Below are 14,290 nucleotides of genomic sequence, written 5' to 3' on the forward strand. Positions count from 1 at the left end.
TCCTGTGATCTTCTTATCTTCCAGTTGGGTAAGAAATTTTTCTCCTATTTCCACATGTGCCTGTCTCTTTAAATTAGGTTTCTTTTACTGGCTAAGTACCTAGTCTAAGTACCTGATTTAACTCTTAAGTAACTTTTTCTAATTTTAGCCTCCTATTTCTAAGCCTCTCTCCCTTTTACATTTCAAAATGCATTGGGGCCTCTGCGATCAAAACAACATCTGGGGTTTTAGCATTCTAAGCCTCTTCTCATGGCTATTCACCCAGGCCAAGATGGACCTGTTGTTTAAGCTTGATCCTTATGAATTCAAATGTTCTATTCCTATTTTTATTTTTATTCTTACTTTTCTTTGTGGTATAGTGAGGAAATTTGTGGATTACAGAAAGGGGATTGATAATAGTACAGTTCATATCATTTGAGGCTTGCCCCTTGAGAAAATAATCGCAGCATGGGACACTTATAAGCTACTGATTCAGCCAGGCATGACAAAAACAAGTCTTATCAAAATGTGTTTTATGTGCATAAAAAATATTCTAGCTTACTGGAAAACAAATTATTAGAGGATGGATCTTTTGACCACTTAACACTGAAAACTCTACAAATGATCCTTTGTGTCCCCCAAAGATTTAACTTATTAGAATCTCTGGAATATAGCAACTAAGGAATTTACCAAAGAGGGAGAAAAAGAGGAGGACTCTGAGCCTGAACTTGAATGTAAGGCAAGGAAATAAAAAGGAAAAAAAGAGAAAATTCATTAGAGGAGACAGGATAAAAATCCTTCCCCTTCAAGAGATCCCCTCCCATGACAAAAGGGGTGTTGTAGTAAAGCTTAGACAACATATACCATTTAGTGTCAAAGATTTAGGTTTATGGAAATGAAAAATTCCTAAATTTGATGAGGATCCCACAGCAGTTATCGGCCAATTTAGGGCAATTTTTGAGGATATCAGCCCGCTTGGAATGATGTTAATGATCTCATGGAAATAATATTATCCCCAGTGGAAAGAGCTGACATAATAGCTACAGAAAATGCCCTAGAAGCTGCAGGAAAGGTTGATATTGGGTGGTCTGTTCAAGACCATGACTGGGACACCAATAACCCTAGGCATTTTGGGAGTACTAATATAAACAAGGACATTTTACGAGATCATGTAGAATTATGAGAAGAGAACTAAATGAAAACAGATATAGTTTCTCTCAGAGAAATGCAGAGAAGCAGAATCAAAATAGAGATAGATCTTTTCAGGGGGGTACAGACAGATGGAGGCAAAACAGATCCTTTCAGAGAGATATAGGTGAGCAAAATGAAAACAGTTACAGGCACTCTCAAAGGAATACAGATCAGAGAGATATAGAAGATGGATATTGTATGGGGCAGGGGAGGACAGTGGAATCTGAAGATTTTAACTTTCCAGACCCTGAAAGTTTTAGCCCTCTTGGGCCAGTCCATTCCCCTCCCCAAAGTAAGAAACCCCATGTAACCCTTGGGGTTGGAGATTACTTATAATAATTGTTTATTAGATACAGGAGCCCCAAGATCATTCCTAGTGAGCAAACCTGACCCTGAATGTACTCCTATTGGATCTCTAAATGTAGTGGACATCTCAGGAAAAGCCAAATCAGTTGCAAAATGAACCCCTCACATAGTGAATCTGGGCCCATTAACAGTAGAACATTCCTTAAAGAAATAGTCCCTCTCTTTGGCCCACCAGCTCACAGTGATTCTGACAAAGGCACACATTTTACTGATTCTGTTTTATCCCAAATTTACTCATTCTTGGAAGTTACTCCAAAATTTCATGCACCCTACCATCCACAAATTTCAAGTTAGGGGGAACGTATGAATAAAGAGCCTAAGAGTGTGATTGGCAAATTGTGCACTGAAACTCATTTGAAGTGCCTTGATATTCTACCCTTGGTGATGTTCTACCTGCTTAGCAGGCCAAGAGGAGAACTACATATATCCCCTAATGAGATGATTTGGGGCCATCCTCCTATTCAAGCAAAACCTTTTCCCCCTGTATATACATCATTGGTGGCGGGGAGATTCCTCTGTTGCTTCCTATGTACAGGAATTACAAGCCAGACTACATGAGCAGCAGTACAGGCTGGCCACTTGGATTTGTCCTTATATCATTTGAAACCAGGAGACAGGGTATATATATAAAAAATTTTCACTGGACTAGTGGGACCCAGCCAGCTCGGGAAGGTCCTTTCAAAGTATTGCTATGAACTCTGACAGCTATCAAAATTGGAGAGGACTCATGGATACATTGCTCCCATGTAAAACCAGTACCAGCACATGTAGACCATTGAATTTAATTGTCTCTTATTCTTCCATGTGTATTTTATTGTATTCATCTATCTATCCAATTTTGAACCAATGCAAGATGGTTTTGATTTCATAATATAATGTTAATTCCAGGATCCTTGTGCTCCCATATTCTGAATTATTTGTTTTTTTCCAACTGATTATTTGATCAAATTCTATAAAGCATTTCCCTGGCAAATTTGTTGCCATGGCAAGTGTAAATTAATTCTAGAAGTATTATTTTTGTTAAGCACATTTTTTAAAAAGTGGGGAACATTTGCAAAAGTTTTTTTTCATATTCATATAATCAAATTTAGTATTGCCATAAATAGGCACGTATTGTATAATATAATAATATGCTATTTGGGTATTTTATATATTAAATATTTCTTATTTGAAAAGTCATTTCAAATGTTACATAATGGTTTCTTTTTTATGCTATTTCAATGACATTTTGAACTCAATAGTATGGGCTTATTTTTGTAGAGACTCTTATTTTAAGATTATGTTTCAACTTGTATTAAAAATGTTCTGATTATTCACAAAAATAATTGTATACTTAGTAAAATAAAACGGGTTATTACTTGGAATTATTGCATAATTGTATATTATATTCTGAGTCAAGTTACATTCACATTTTTATTATCCTCAAGTTTTAAATCCATATGAGTCTTGGATTATGGGAACTTATCATTTAAGACATTAACTGCCTTCATTCTGAGTTATAGATGCCAGTTGGCCAGGATGCCATCCAATCACAAGTGGAATACATACAAGAGCATACATTGAACTGTCACATGAGGGGACACATGCATGAAGTCCATGTACTGCACTGCTTTGGGAAAGGCATTCTTGGTAAATTCTGAAGAAATACAGTGGCTACTAGATTCCATGGGTTCAGAACCATATTCTCAATTTGCAGAAGTTCCAGTTTGTATGCAATATGACTGACAAATGCATACATATACTCAGATAGTTTCTGGGGGATGTTTCAGGGAACTATGTTACATGGACGCCAACTCATTTTCTCATTTGCTATGAATTAGAGTGATAAAGTAGGTTCTCCAAAGTAAAAAAAAAATGCTTCCATAATTTTCAGTGAGTACCTTACTTGCTTTCAATAGGCCAGCTATTGATTCTTCTGGCTTATGACCACTTAGAAGTTCATGTAAATAATTTCTTCTAATGGACTATCATAACTGAAGCTGATTGGAACAAAGTAGGTGTCAAAAACTTCTCTCTTAAATAAGAGTTCCATCACGATATTGAGAAGACCAAATTTGGTAGTCAAGGTTTTAGAACAATGGCTTCTTGTCCCTTGAGAGAAAACATCAAATGGGCCATAACCATTCTATAATTTGATTTTCACATATTAAGAGAACATAATTCAATAGAATGTATATGCCACATGAAAAAGGCACCTGATGTACATTGTAGCTCACCCACCCATTTCATTCCAAGGAAGGCTAGCCCTGCTGTAGTGACAGATATAGGTAACTGATTTATAGGTGCATAAAACATAGGACAACATGAAAAAGTCAATATAACTTCTATAACTATGTAGCAGAATGCCTGGATACTCCTGAATAGCTAATGGTAGTCTCTGAATACCTTCCTAATTCACACACACACAAACACACACACACACACATCTTCTTGTAAATCCTTTTTTAAAAATTTTACTTAAACTGAAAACAACAACAACAAAAAGGCGCGGTTCCTAGATGCAATGTTTAAGCCATCTCTTATGGGATTACAAAATCTCAAATCAACAGACTTGAGTGTTTCCCTGAAAATCTATTTGATAACTTCCTTAGATCTGGGAATAGTATGTTTCATTTTATCTGGCTTGAAAGGCCAAAGTCCCTTTTAAATGGTAGGTGTATAGCATTTCATTGAATATTTCAGGTCACTGAAATGCTGCCTCTCTTCCAACGTATCTTCAAATTCATTCCACTTTTTAGGTTCTTAGAACAGAGGGGAGCATGGGCAGTGACCATGGAGGTAGAGATGGAAGTGACAGTGAAAAAACATCCAGATCACCTAGCCACTCTCATGATCCCAATGCTGCTCTCCTGGAGAGACTGCAGGTGTTGCACTTACAGCTGCTGACCCAGGATCAGGGTCCCAATCTCATCTGGGGTGGCAGCATTCATGAAAGATACTCCTAGTTTTAATTTTAAAGGAAATATTTTCTTCTGTGAGATTTTTTACTCCATTTTCCATTTGGCCAGTTCTATTTTTTTAAGGAATTCTCTCTTTAGTGATTTTTTTTTTTACTTTTCTTCCATTTGGCCTATTCTTTTCATAAGGAGTTTATCTCCTTGGTAAATGTTTCCACTGGCTTATTTTGATTTTAAGGAGTTATTTTCTGCTATGTTTTCTTTGACTCTTTTGCCCAATGGTTGACTCTCTTTGCATAATTTTCTTGCATCACTTTTGCTTCTTTTAATATTTTTCCTTAGTCTCTATTATTTGTTTTTTGAAATGCTTTTTTATCTCTTCCAGTATTTCTTCTTGGGATTGTTTCAATTCATTTTTTCCCTTTGAGCCTTTGTTTGCATTTATTTTGATACCAGCTTTCCTCTGAATTTGTGTTTTCATCTTCCTTGTCACCATATCACTTTTGTTAGTTAGGTTCCTTTTTTATTGTTGCTTGTTCATTTTTTTCCAACCTATTTCCTGTCTTCAAATTTATATTGAAGTTGACTGCTTTTTTCAATGGAATGTCTCAATTTTCAAGTTTTTTATGCTGCTCTTTTTAGAGCTAGTTCTCTGGGTCTGTAAGTTTTCAGTGCTTCCAAGGTGGTAGGACTGAAGCAAAAGCATAGTTACTGCTTTCCTGGACTGTGATTCAGTGTATTTAGAGGAAGGGAATTTATTCTTTTGTGGCCATAACTATTTATGCTCCTCTTGGCCCTGGTTCTTTGATCAGGATCTTTGTTCTCCTGAAGCCACAAGTGCTAGTGCTCCTTACTGCCTTGGAATGGTGACTACATCCCCTGCTCCCCTTTCACTTCAAGCATTAATATTTCTCTTTATCCCAGACCTGAAATCAGGAGCAAAGAGTTACCTGTAATCTCTTTATGACCAATTGTCTAGCCACCTTAGCCTCTATAAGCTGAAAACTCCCAAAGCTGCTCTTTCCATTTTTGCTGTGGCCTACAAGGCCTGCTGTTGTCCTTCCCAAGGCAGGACCTTCTATGTGTTTTGAGACTAACCACCATGTCAGGTGACAGATTATTCCTGCTGTTTTGCTAAATTGTTTCACGATAGAAAATTGTTTCACCATGACCTCTGTGGCTCCAAAATTCAATTTGAAGCATTGTTTTAGTTGTTTGGAATGGAATGTTTAGAGAGTTCAAATGAGTTCCTGCTTCTACCATGTATGTTTGGAGAGTTCATGTGAGTGCCTACCTCTACTCCACCATCTTGATTCTCTCTGATAACACTCCTTACCTTCAAGGAAGTTATTCTCAATGAGAATACATTTAAAACTAACATCTGTACAATACTACTTTTTAAAAAAATTAGTTAGCATTTTATGTCCTACCAATTATATTAAAAACATTTTAACATTGATTTTTTAAACTTTGAGTTCCAAATGCTCTCATCCTCCATTTCCTCCCCCATTGAGAAGGCAAATAATTCAGTATAGGTTATACATGTACAATGTAGTCTTGGAAAACATTTCTATGTTAGCCATGTTGTGAAAGAAAACATAGACAAAAACCCCATGAAAAATAAAGTAAAAAAAAAAAATACTTCTATCTCTATTCAGACACCATCATTGTTTCTCTGGGGATGGATATCATTTCTCACTGTAAGTCTATAGTTATCTTTGATCATTTTATTGCTGAGAAGAGCTAAATCATTCACAGGTGATCATCTTACAATATTGATTTTAATTTTTACATAGTACATTTCACTTTGCATCAGCTCATATAAGTATTTCCATGTTGTTCTGAGAGCATTCTATTAATCATTTCTTATAACACAATATTTTTCTATCAAAATCACATACCACAATTTGTTTTGCCATTCCCCAATTGATGGGTATGCCTTCAATTTTCAATTCTTTGACACCAGAGCATGATTTTAATATGGATATAGAAAAGTTTGATTACTTCATCTGAAATCTGTTTATTCATCACTTCAGATGTTACAGATTGTTACTTCATCACTTATAAATTGGGGAATGGCTCATTTGTGTTTTTTTTTTAATTCCATTCAGTTCTCAATATGTTTGAAAAATGAAACCTTTATCAGAAAAAATTGCTTCAATTTTTTTCCACAGTTACTATTGGTAACTTTATTTCATTCCATTCCTCTTTGTTCTATTCTCTCCCTCCTTTCACTATATCTTTCCTCAAAAGCATTGTGCTTCTGCCTCTCCTAATCTACCCTAATTTTTATCACACCTCCCCTCCAATCCCCTTCCCTTTCTTGCAGGGTAAGATCTATTTCTATCCACAATTGACTGTGCATATTATTCCCTTTTTGAGCCTGTTCTGATGAGTAAGGTTCACTCATTCCCCTTCAACTCCCCCACCTTTCCCTCCACTGTATAAGCTTTATTTTTGCTTCTTTTATGAAAGAGAATTTACCACATTTCACCTCTTCCTTTTATTTACTTTTGGTGCATTACTCTCTCACACTTTAATTTTATATTTTTTAGGTATAACTCTTTCATATTCAACTCATACCTGTGCCCTCTGTCAATATGTACTCCTTCCATCTGCCCTAATCATGAGAAAATGCCTATGAGTTAAAAGCAATATCTTCCCATGAAGGAATGTAAAAACTGTAACCTTATTAAATCCTTTACATATTTCCTGTTTACTTTTTTATGCTTTTCTTCAGTCTTCTATTTGAAAGAGATATTTCTTATTCATTTCTGGTCATTTTATCAAGAATGCCTAGAAGAAAATTTCTAAGAGGTGGAGCCAAGATGGTGGAGAGAAGCCAGGAACTTGCCTGAGCTCTCCCAAGTTTCCCTCAAAAACAACATTAAATCAAGCCTGTGAATGGATTCTGAAATGACAGAACCTACAAAAAGACAGAGAGACACAATCTTCCAACTTGACTTCAGGAAAGGATATTCTCATTGGGCAAAAGGGGAGTGCAGCACAGCTCAGTGCAGCTCAGTATAAAAGGGATATGGGCAAGTCATCAGGAGGTTCTTGGCCACAGCACAGCAACTGAGGCCCCTCCCTTGGTCCTGGCTCAGAAGGCTGGTGGTACAACAGGCCCGTTTTAACAGTTGCTAGAATCAGCTAAGAGGGCAAACTGCCACCTAAAGTACCACCCACAGGACTGGTGTGCCTTGGCCAAGCCATCCCAGCACATGAAGCAGGCTGTGAGCAATCCACAAGCCACAGAGGCCACAGAACTCCAGTGACATGGCCTCTATCTCCCAGCACAAGAACCTTGCAACAGTCACCCCTGTGTCCCAGGAGCACAGGTCGACAGGGAAGACAAAAAGACAAATTCATAACAGAACAATACCCTGAAAATACCTACGTGAGAAGCCTCAACATGGAAAATGAATTGGTCTCAAGACCAAAAATCCTTCTTGGAAGAGCTAAAAAAGGATTTTAAAAATCAAATGAGAGAATTAGAGGGAAAATGGGAAAAGAAATGGTAGAAATGAAAGTTACACAAGAAAAATTGACTGAAGAAAACAATTCCTTAAAAAAGGCAATTTACCAAATGGGGAAAACAATTGATCTGCTTATAACCATCATGTATTCTTTCAGTATCTTTTGAATGATTTTTAATTTTAGATATTCAGAAACTAAAGTATTTCATGATTCATAATCATATAAGATAATAGGAAGAATATTACAATTAAAATACAGGATATAGTTTCAGAAAGAAGCTTGGGATAATTAAAATAATTTTTAGTTCCCCAAAGGGAAAACAACTTATTTTTTTCCTTGTTCTGTCCTGGGCTAATTAGTTGTTCATTTGCAATGGCCATATGAAATATATGTGTGAATGCACATGTCTTTTGCTTGATGCTAGATAAATGGGGAGACTGGACCTGTGATTTCATGGTGATAGGAACATCTCAGGTGGGGAATTTCCATATACCAATAAAGGTAAAAATTGACTAGAGAACTGAAAAATGGTTACTTAAATCTAGGTTTCCTGGCTCTATGGAAACAGTCGATAGTTTATAATACCATACTTCCTTTTTCATATGTGTAAAGGTGAATATAATAATGCATATATGTCCATTTGTATATCACACACATATATAATCAAGATATAATTAGATGGAGCTGCTTCCCCACTTCGCCTTTTCTCCTTTCCCTCATTGTTCATAAAATTCATAAACAAAAAGAATCATCAGTTTTAGATGGCTGCATTTATTGACTTCTACAAGAGGCTTTTTAGGCTCAAGTGGCCTAGTATTCTTAAGAACAATACTGGTGATCAACCAGGAAAAATTATCTTAAACTTTTTATAAAATTAAATTTATACTTGATAACTTCATTTTTAAAATTGAAAAGCCTTAAGTTAATTCAAACTAATAAACATAAAGATATTTGGAAATTCTTATTGGCAAGAACATTTGCATTTTTAAAAGTCTTGAGAGTCTCTGTATTCTTTGATATTTTTTTTATCTTGTGCAACGTGAAACTTGGAATTATTCCTTCCCTCTGTTTCTTGTTTTTCCAATGAACTATAGTTACCACATCCATAAGAAAATGGTAAAAGTAAAGTAAAGATTTTCAGCTGTATAAATTGTTCTCTTCTTTTTAGGATTGCAAAGTAGTAATGTGTCCCAAAACAAACATATGTTTTTTAAAAAAAGCAAATTTGCTTAAATTTGAAGAATTCATTATACTTTAAGTAGATATCGACTTCTTACTAAATCAAACTTTCTAAATTTTCAAACTTTCAGATTTCTTTATTAAAATAATTATGTGATATGAAAATATAATATCAGAGTGGTTGCTATTAAAGTAATGAGTCTTCCCTCCTTCCTTGACAAGTAATCTGCATAAGGAAAATATGAATTTTTAAAAGTGTCTGATTTAGACAACTTTTGATTATGAAATCTGATTTAGAGAGAACTCTGAGATTAACTTTGCACACCTTCTAAGGGATGAAAAACTTGTCCATGAAGAATGTTGTACTCTTTTAATTTATGTTTTATTCTTTTAATGAGGAGGTCAATTTTAAAGTTATTCTGAGGTGTTTTATCTCCTCTGAAAATGAATTGGAATCTGTGAAATCAAAAGAAAACCCAAGTCAGGATTATGGGCAAAATGCAGCTTAAAATTCCTAAAGGCAGATTTTGTTGCAGAATTACTATTGAGGTAGGAAAGAGTTTATTAGGGAGAGAGGGATAAACAGGTTGTTATTGGTGGTAGTGTTAGATCAAATGCCAGATACTACAAGAAAATGATACTGTATGTTGACTTTCTTCGTTTTCCCCTTTGACTCTTAGGAAAGCAAGCAAGCAATCCAGGTGCTCACAGGAAGCCGCAAACGGGGTGATGATACTGATGATGATGATGATGATGATGACGATGATGATGATATAGATGTAAAGGTGAAGTAATTTGAAATATAAAAATGGCCATTGGATATGGTTGTTAATAGATCATTGATGATTTGGGGGGAATCAATTATAGTAAAGTGATAGAAGCTTAATCATTTATAAAACTTTGAGGAGAATAGGTAGTGAGAGGGTAAAAGCATAAGTTATAAAAAGATTTTCTGAGAAATATATCCTTTAAGAGAAGGGTAGGGATAGAAGGTCAATTTTTTTTTAATATTTGTTAATATCTAGCCATATTTATATGTAAATGGTCAGGGATTTGTGGGGGACATTAAAATGCATAAGATTGAGGGCATATCTCTTGTTGCAATGTTGCAAGAATAAATTAACAGCAGAAACAGGATTAGATTTAGCAAAGAGTAGGGATACCTCTTTTGTGATCAGAAGGAATGGCAGTATGAGTGATGGTACTGGGAAATATGGGAGAATGGAGAAAGCTAGCTGAGGCATTGGCTCAATCTTCTCTATGCAGTAGGTCATCTGTTATTAAGTGTGATATTTTAATTTAATTCAAAAAGAAATTACAATGTTCATATTATGTTCAAGGCACTATGGATTCAAAGAAATTAAACATTCTCTCATTTCAGGTAATTTAGTCTATGGAGACAAAAACTGCCAACAGTGAGTCAATAAAAGACAATATGAAGAAAAATATCACATACCTGTTACCTGATACCTGTTAAAAGTCTATATGACATTATTACAACTTATATCTGTTATGGGTTTTTATTTCATTTTCCTTTTTACATCTTCCCATTTGAATGAAAGGTAGCTGTGTTTTAATTTACAACATATATTGTTCTAATTGTTGTACTCCTAGCTTTAAAATAATTTTGATCTTTGTTCTAGCAAAGAATGATCTGACTGATCACATACAACTGATTTAGAAATCTGTCCTCATTTTTAAAAAATAATTTCTTATAGTTGAAATACAATTTAATTTTTGTGATAATATTCAGAGTTCACCTTGTGCAGTACTTTCTAATTACTTTCTTTAAGATATTCATGATATGAAATATTAGCTGTGTACCTACATAGGACTGAATGGAATTTTATTTTTGTTTCAGAGGATTTATAGAGCCATAGAATTCATCACTAAATAGCCAGAATGATAGTGTTCGGGAAATCGATAATTCACTTGTTTGGTCTTTAGAACAACAACAACAACAAAAACAAAAACAAAACAAAACAAAACAAAACAAACAAAACTAGGCCATTACTTGAACTCTAATACCCCTAATAATAGTTATTACAATTATTTACATTATTTATTCTTTCTCCTACACATCTCCACTCCAAACGTCTACCCAAAAGTGTCAGCATATGGGGTGTAAGTGTAATAAAATTAAAAAAAAAATTCTTGGGCTTTTGGTTCCACAAACTAGTTTTATGCTATTTCTTACATTAGAGAGATCAAGCATGTTAATTGGTGAAAAAGTTTGCTTGTTATTTTTAGCTATTCTGAAACGATTTTTGTAATTAAAAAATCACACAGAATATAGACCAACCTCATTAATTATGTCTTTCCAATCCTCTCAATTCAAAGGGATTTATTAGTCTTTAATTTTTAAAGTATACTTATTTGCAGAATCCACTGTCAGTCCTGATCTCTGGGTAGATAAAAGTTGTTGAGGGAGAATCAGGGTGCTGCAAGAATTCAGCTTACCAATGGAACAAATGTCGTGGAATCATTCTGAAGAGCATTTTCACAGACTCACAATTTTTTTTTTTTTGTAGAAGAAAAAAAATCTTCCTTTTCTATGAGGATGGATTTCTATGACCTCTAAAATCTCAGTGGAGAAATTTCATTGGCTCAAGGAATGAGGACCAATGCCAATAGACAAGGAAACAAAAAAAAAATTGAAGAGAAGGAGGAGGAGGAGGAGAAGGAGGCTGTGGTGGTAGTGCTGGAGAAGCGGGCAAAATACATACATACATACATACATACATACATACATACATATATATATATATGTAGAGAGAGAGTGATCATTTCTAAGTCAGACGTTAAGAAAAAAATGTTTTTTCAGAGTGAGAAAATGCTTCTGTGCTGTTCTAGACTTAATTCATTCTCTAATTTTAGGTAGTTTTGAATTTTGAAATTTTTATTTCTTTGCTTTGATTGACATGAGACTGATGGGCATTCCAGTCCATGGTATAACATGAAAACAGGTTGCCTTTCATTGATGCATTAGAATTTAGATTTTTTAGACTCTAATCCCTTACAGACTTAGCATTGTTTGATACTCCTTTTATAGCAACCATTTGAACATCATATAGCCACTTAACAAAGATAATTTGAAAGTTATTGTGGTATATAGAAGAAAGAATGATGGATTTTTAATCAGGGGACCTAGTTTCAAAGCTCAGATTTAGTACTTCTTTGCTGTGTGACTTTGGGTAGTTCACAAGAATTATTTGAGTCATATTTCCTGCATCAAAAAATGAATATAAAAGTCTAATAGAAAATTTGACTATTATACTATGAGGAAAGTACTTTGTCAACCTTAAAACACTAAGGAAATGTGAGATAATATTGTTATTGTTTTATCATATTATAATTAGGTTTAGGGGGCAGCTAGGTGGTGCAGTGGATAGAGCACCAGCCCTGGAGTCTGGAGGACCCGAGTTCAAATCTGGCCTCAGACACTTAACACACATTTACTACCTGTGTGACCCTGGGCAAGTCACTTAACCCCAATTGCCTCACCAAAAAAAAAAAAAAATAGTTTTAGGAGTATCATAGCACCATGGAAGAGGGGTGGGTCTTTGCTAGGAATTTAATCTGAGTATAGAATTCCACTATACATGTGTGAGGATTACCTTCATTCCCCTGTAATATAGTCTTAAAGAATTGTGTGGGGTACAAAAAGGTTATGTGATTTACCTAGGGTATCTGTACATTTATGGTGAAACTGACCCATTATATTGAACAACAAGCATTTCTTTTTAAATAATTAGAAATTTAAATAATTATTATTGTTGAAATGCTCCATGTTGTAGGTAATTCTGTAATATTTTGAATACTTGTTTATTCTTCATTGTCAAAGAGGACCTTGACATTAGGGTGATGTCATGACTTGAACTGAAGAGCATTTAAGTACAGGAAGACTGGGAAAGGTCATCACGATCACTCTCTCCTTCAGAGCCATCTGGGTACAATGGCAAGATGAAGATCAGCAGGCCTGGAGATGGCCCTGGATTTTTTTTTAAGGCAAATGGGGTTATGTGACTTGCCCAGGGTCACACAACTACAAAGTGTCTAGGGTGAGATTTGAACTCAGAACCTCCCAACTTAAGTCTAGTGGTATAGCTACTGTACCACCTAGCTTCCCCATTTTGAACACTATCATTTATTTAATAACCAGAATAAATTTCCTACATAATGAAATATCACACTTGGAATTCATCTTTCATAGAAAAGTTAAAGCTGACAATTTTAAAACTCATTTTTGCTCTGAAATGTTCACCAAGTGACATAAAACCAACTTGACAGGGAGATTTTTATGGAAAAAAATTGATCTTAATAAACAAAATTAACTAAACATATTTCATTTCTTATAATTGTAGGAATGAACATTTTCTTTTTAAAGAAGTACTATTGCTTGTTTTGCAGTGATGCTAGTTGTGTATCTGTCTATATTATTTTGGGTAGGGGAGTGTTGGGGGTTCAGGCACATTTGGCAGAGTAGAGAATTCATTAGAATCCATTTAACACCTGTAAAGGTTATAACAATTAACTAAAATGTGATTGAAAATCTTGAAGGTGCTATACTGGTAATAATCAATTTGCATATAGCCTATATTTAGAAATCTCTAGTGGATAATTTACATCTAATTGTGTAGGTGAGCATCTCTTATAAATAACTGAAAAACTATAAAAGAAGAAAGTTAAGAAAGTATTATAGGTAGCACATTTAATATTACTCATCAGTTGTAATAAATAGTGTATGGGTATAGAAAATTCATTTAGGAGTCTTTAAAATACTCCTGCATTATCCCATTTCATAAATTAATATAAACCTTAAATTTACTCCGTATTACAGATCTCCATTAGTTCATCAAAGAATGAAATCAGTTCATCTTTTATAAAATACTTTACAAAATACCAGACCTCTTCCCTCCCTTTCAAAATGTACTTTCTGACAAATAACTGGATGATTTAATGTTATTATGAAATAGAAACACCAAGTTATTGCAGGAAATAATTAGGTGTTATATGTCTCAAAAAATCAACCTTTTTTGTTATAAAAATTTGACTAGGCTTTTATTCATGTAAAATTGTTACATGCCAGAAAATATAGCCTAATAATTCATTTCTATGGCAACCGTAGCTTTGTTCATCAGGGCAGGGTTGAAATTTCTTTCCATCAATCAGTCAAAATTTTGTTTATTCTTTTGAAC

General features: G+C 34.5%; 1 pseudogene; it reads right to left on the reverse strand.

Moving 5' to 3' along the window:
• Nucleotides 1-3,103: 3,103 nt before the first annotated feature.
• On the reverse strand, nucleotides 3,104-4,367 carry LOC122747720 (annotated as a pseudogene).
• Nucleotides 4,368-14,290: the final 9,923 nt, after the last annotated feature.

The sequence above is a fragment of the Dromiciops gliroides genome, chromosome 3 (assembly GCF_019393635.1).
Source record: "Dromiciops gliroides isolate mDroGli1 chromosome 3, mDroGli1.pri, whole genome shotgun sequence".
NCBI classification, from domain to species: domain Eukaryota; kingdom Metazoa; phylum Chordata; class Mammalia; order Microbiotheria; family Microbiotheriidae; genus Dromiciops; species Dromiciops gliroides.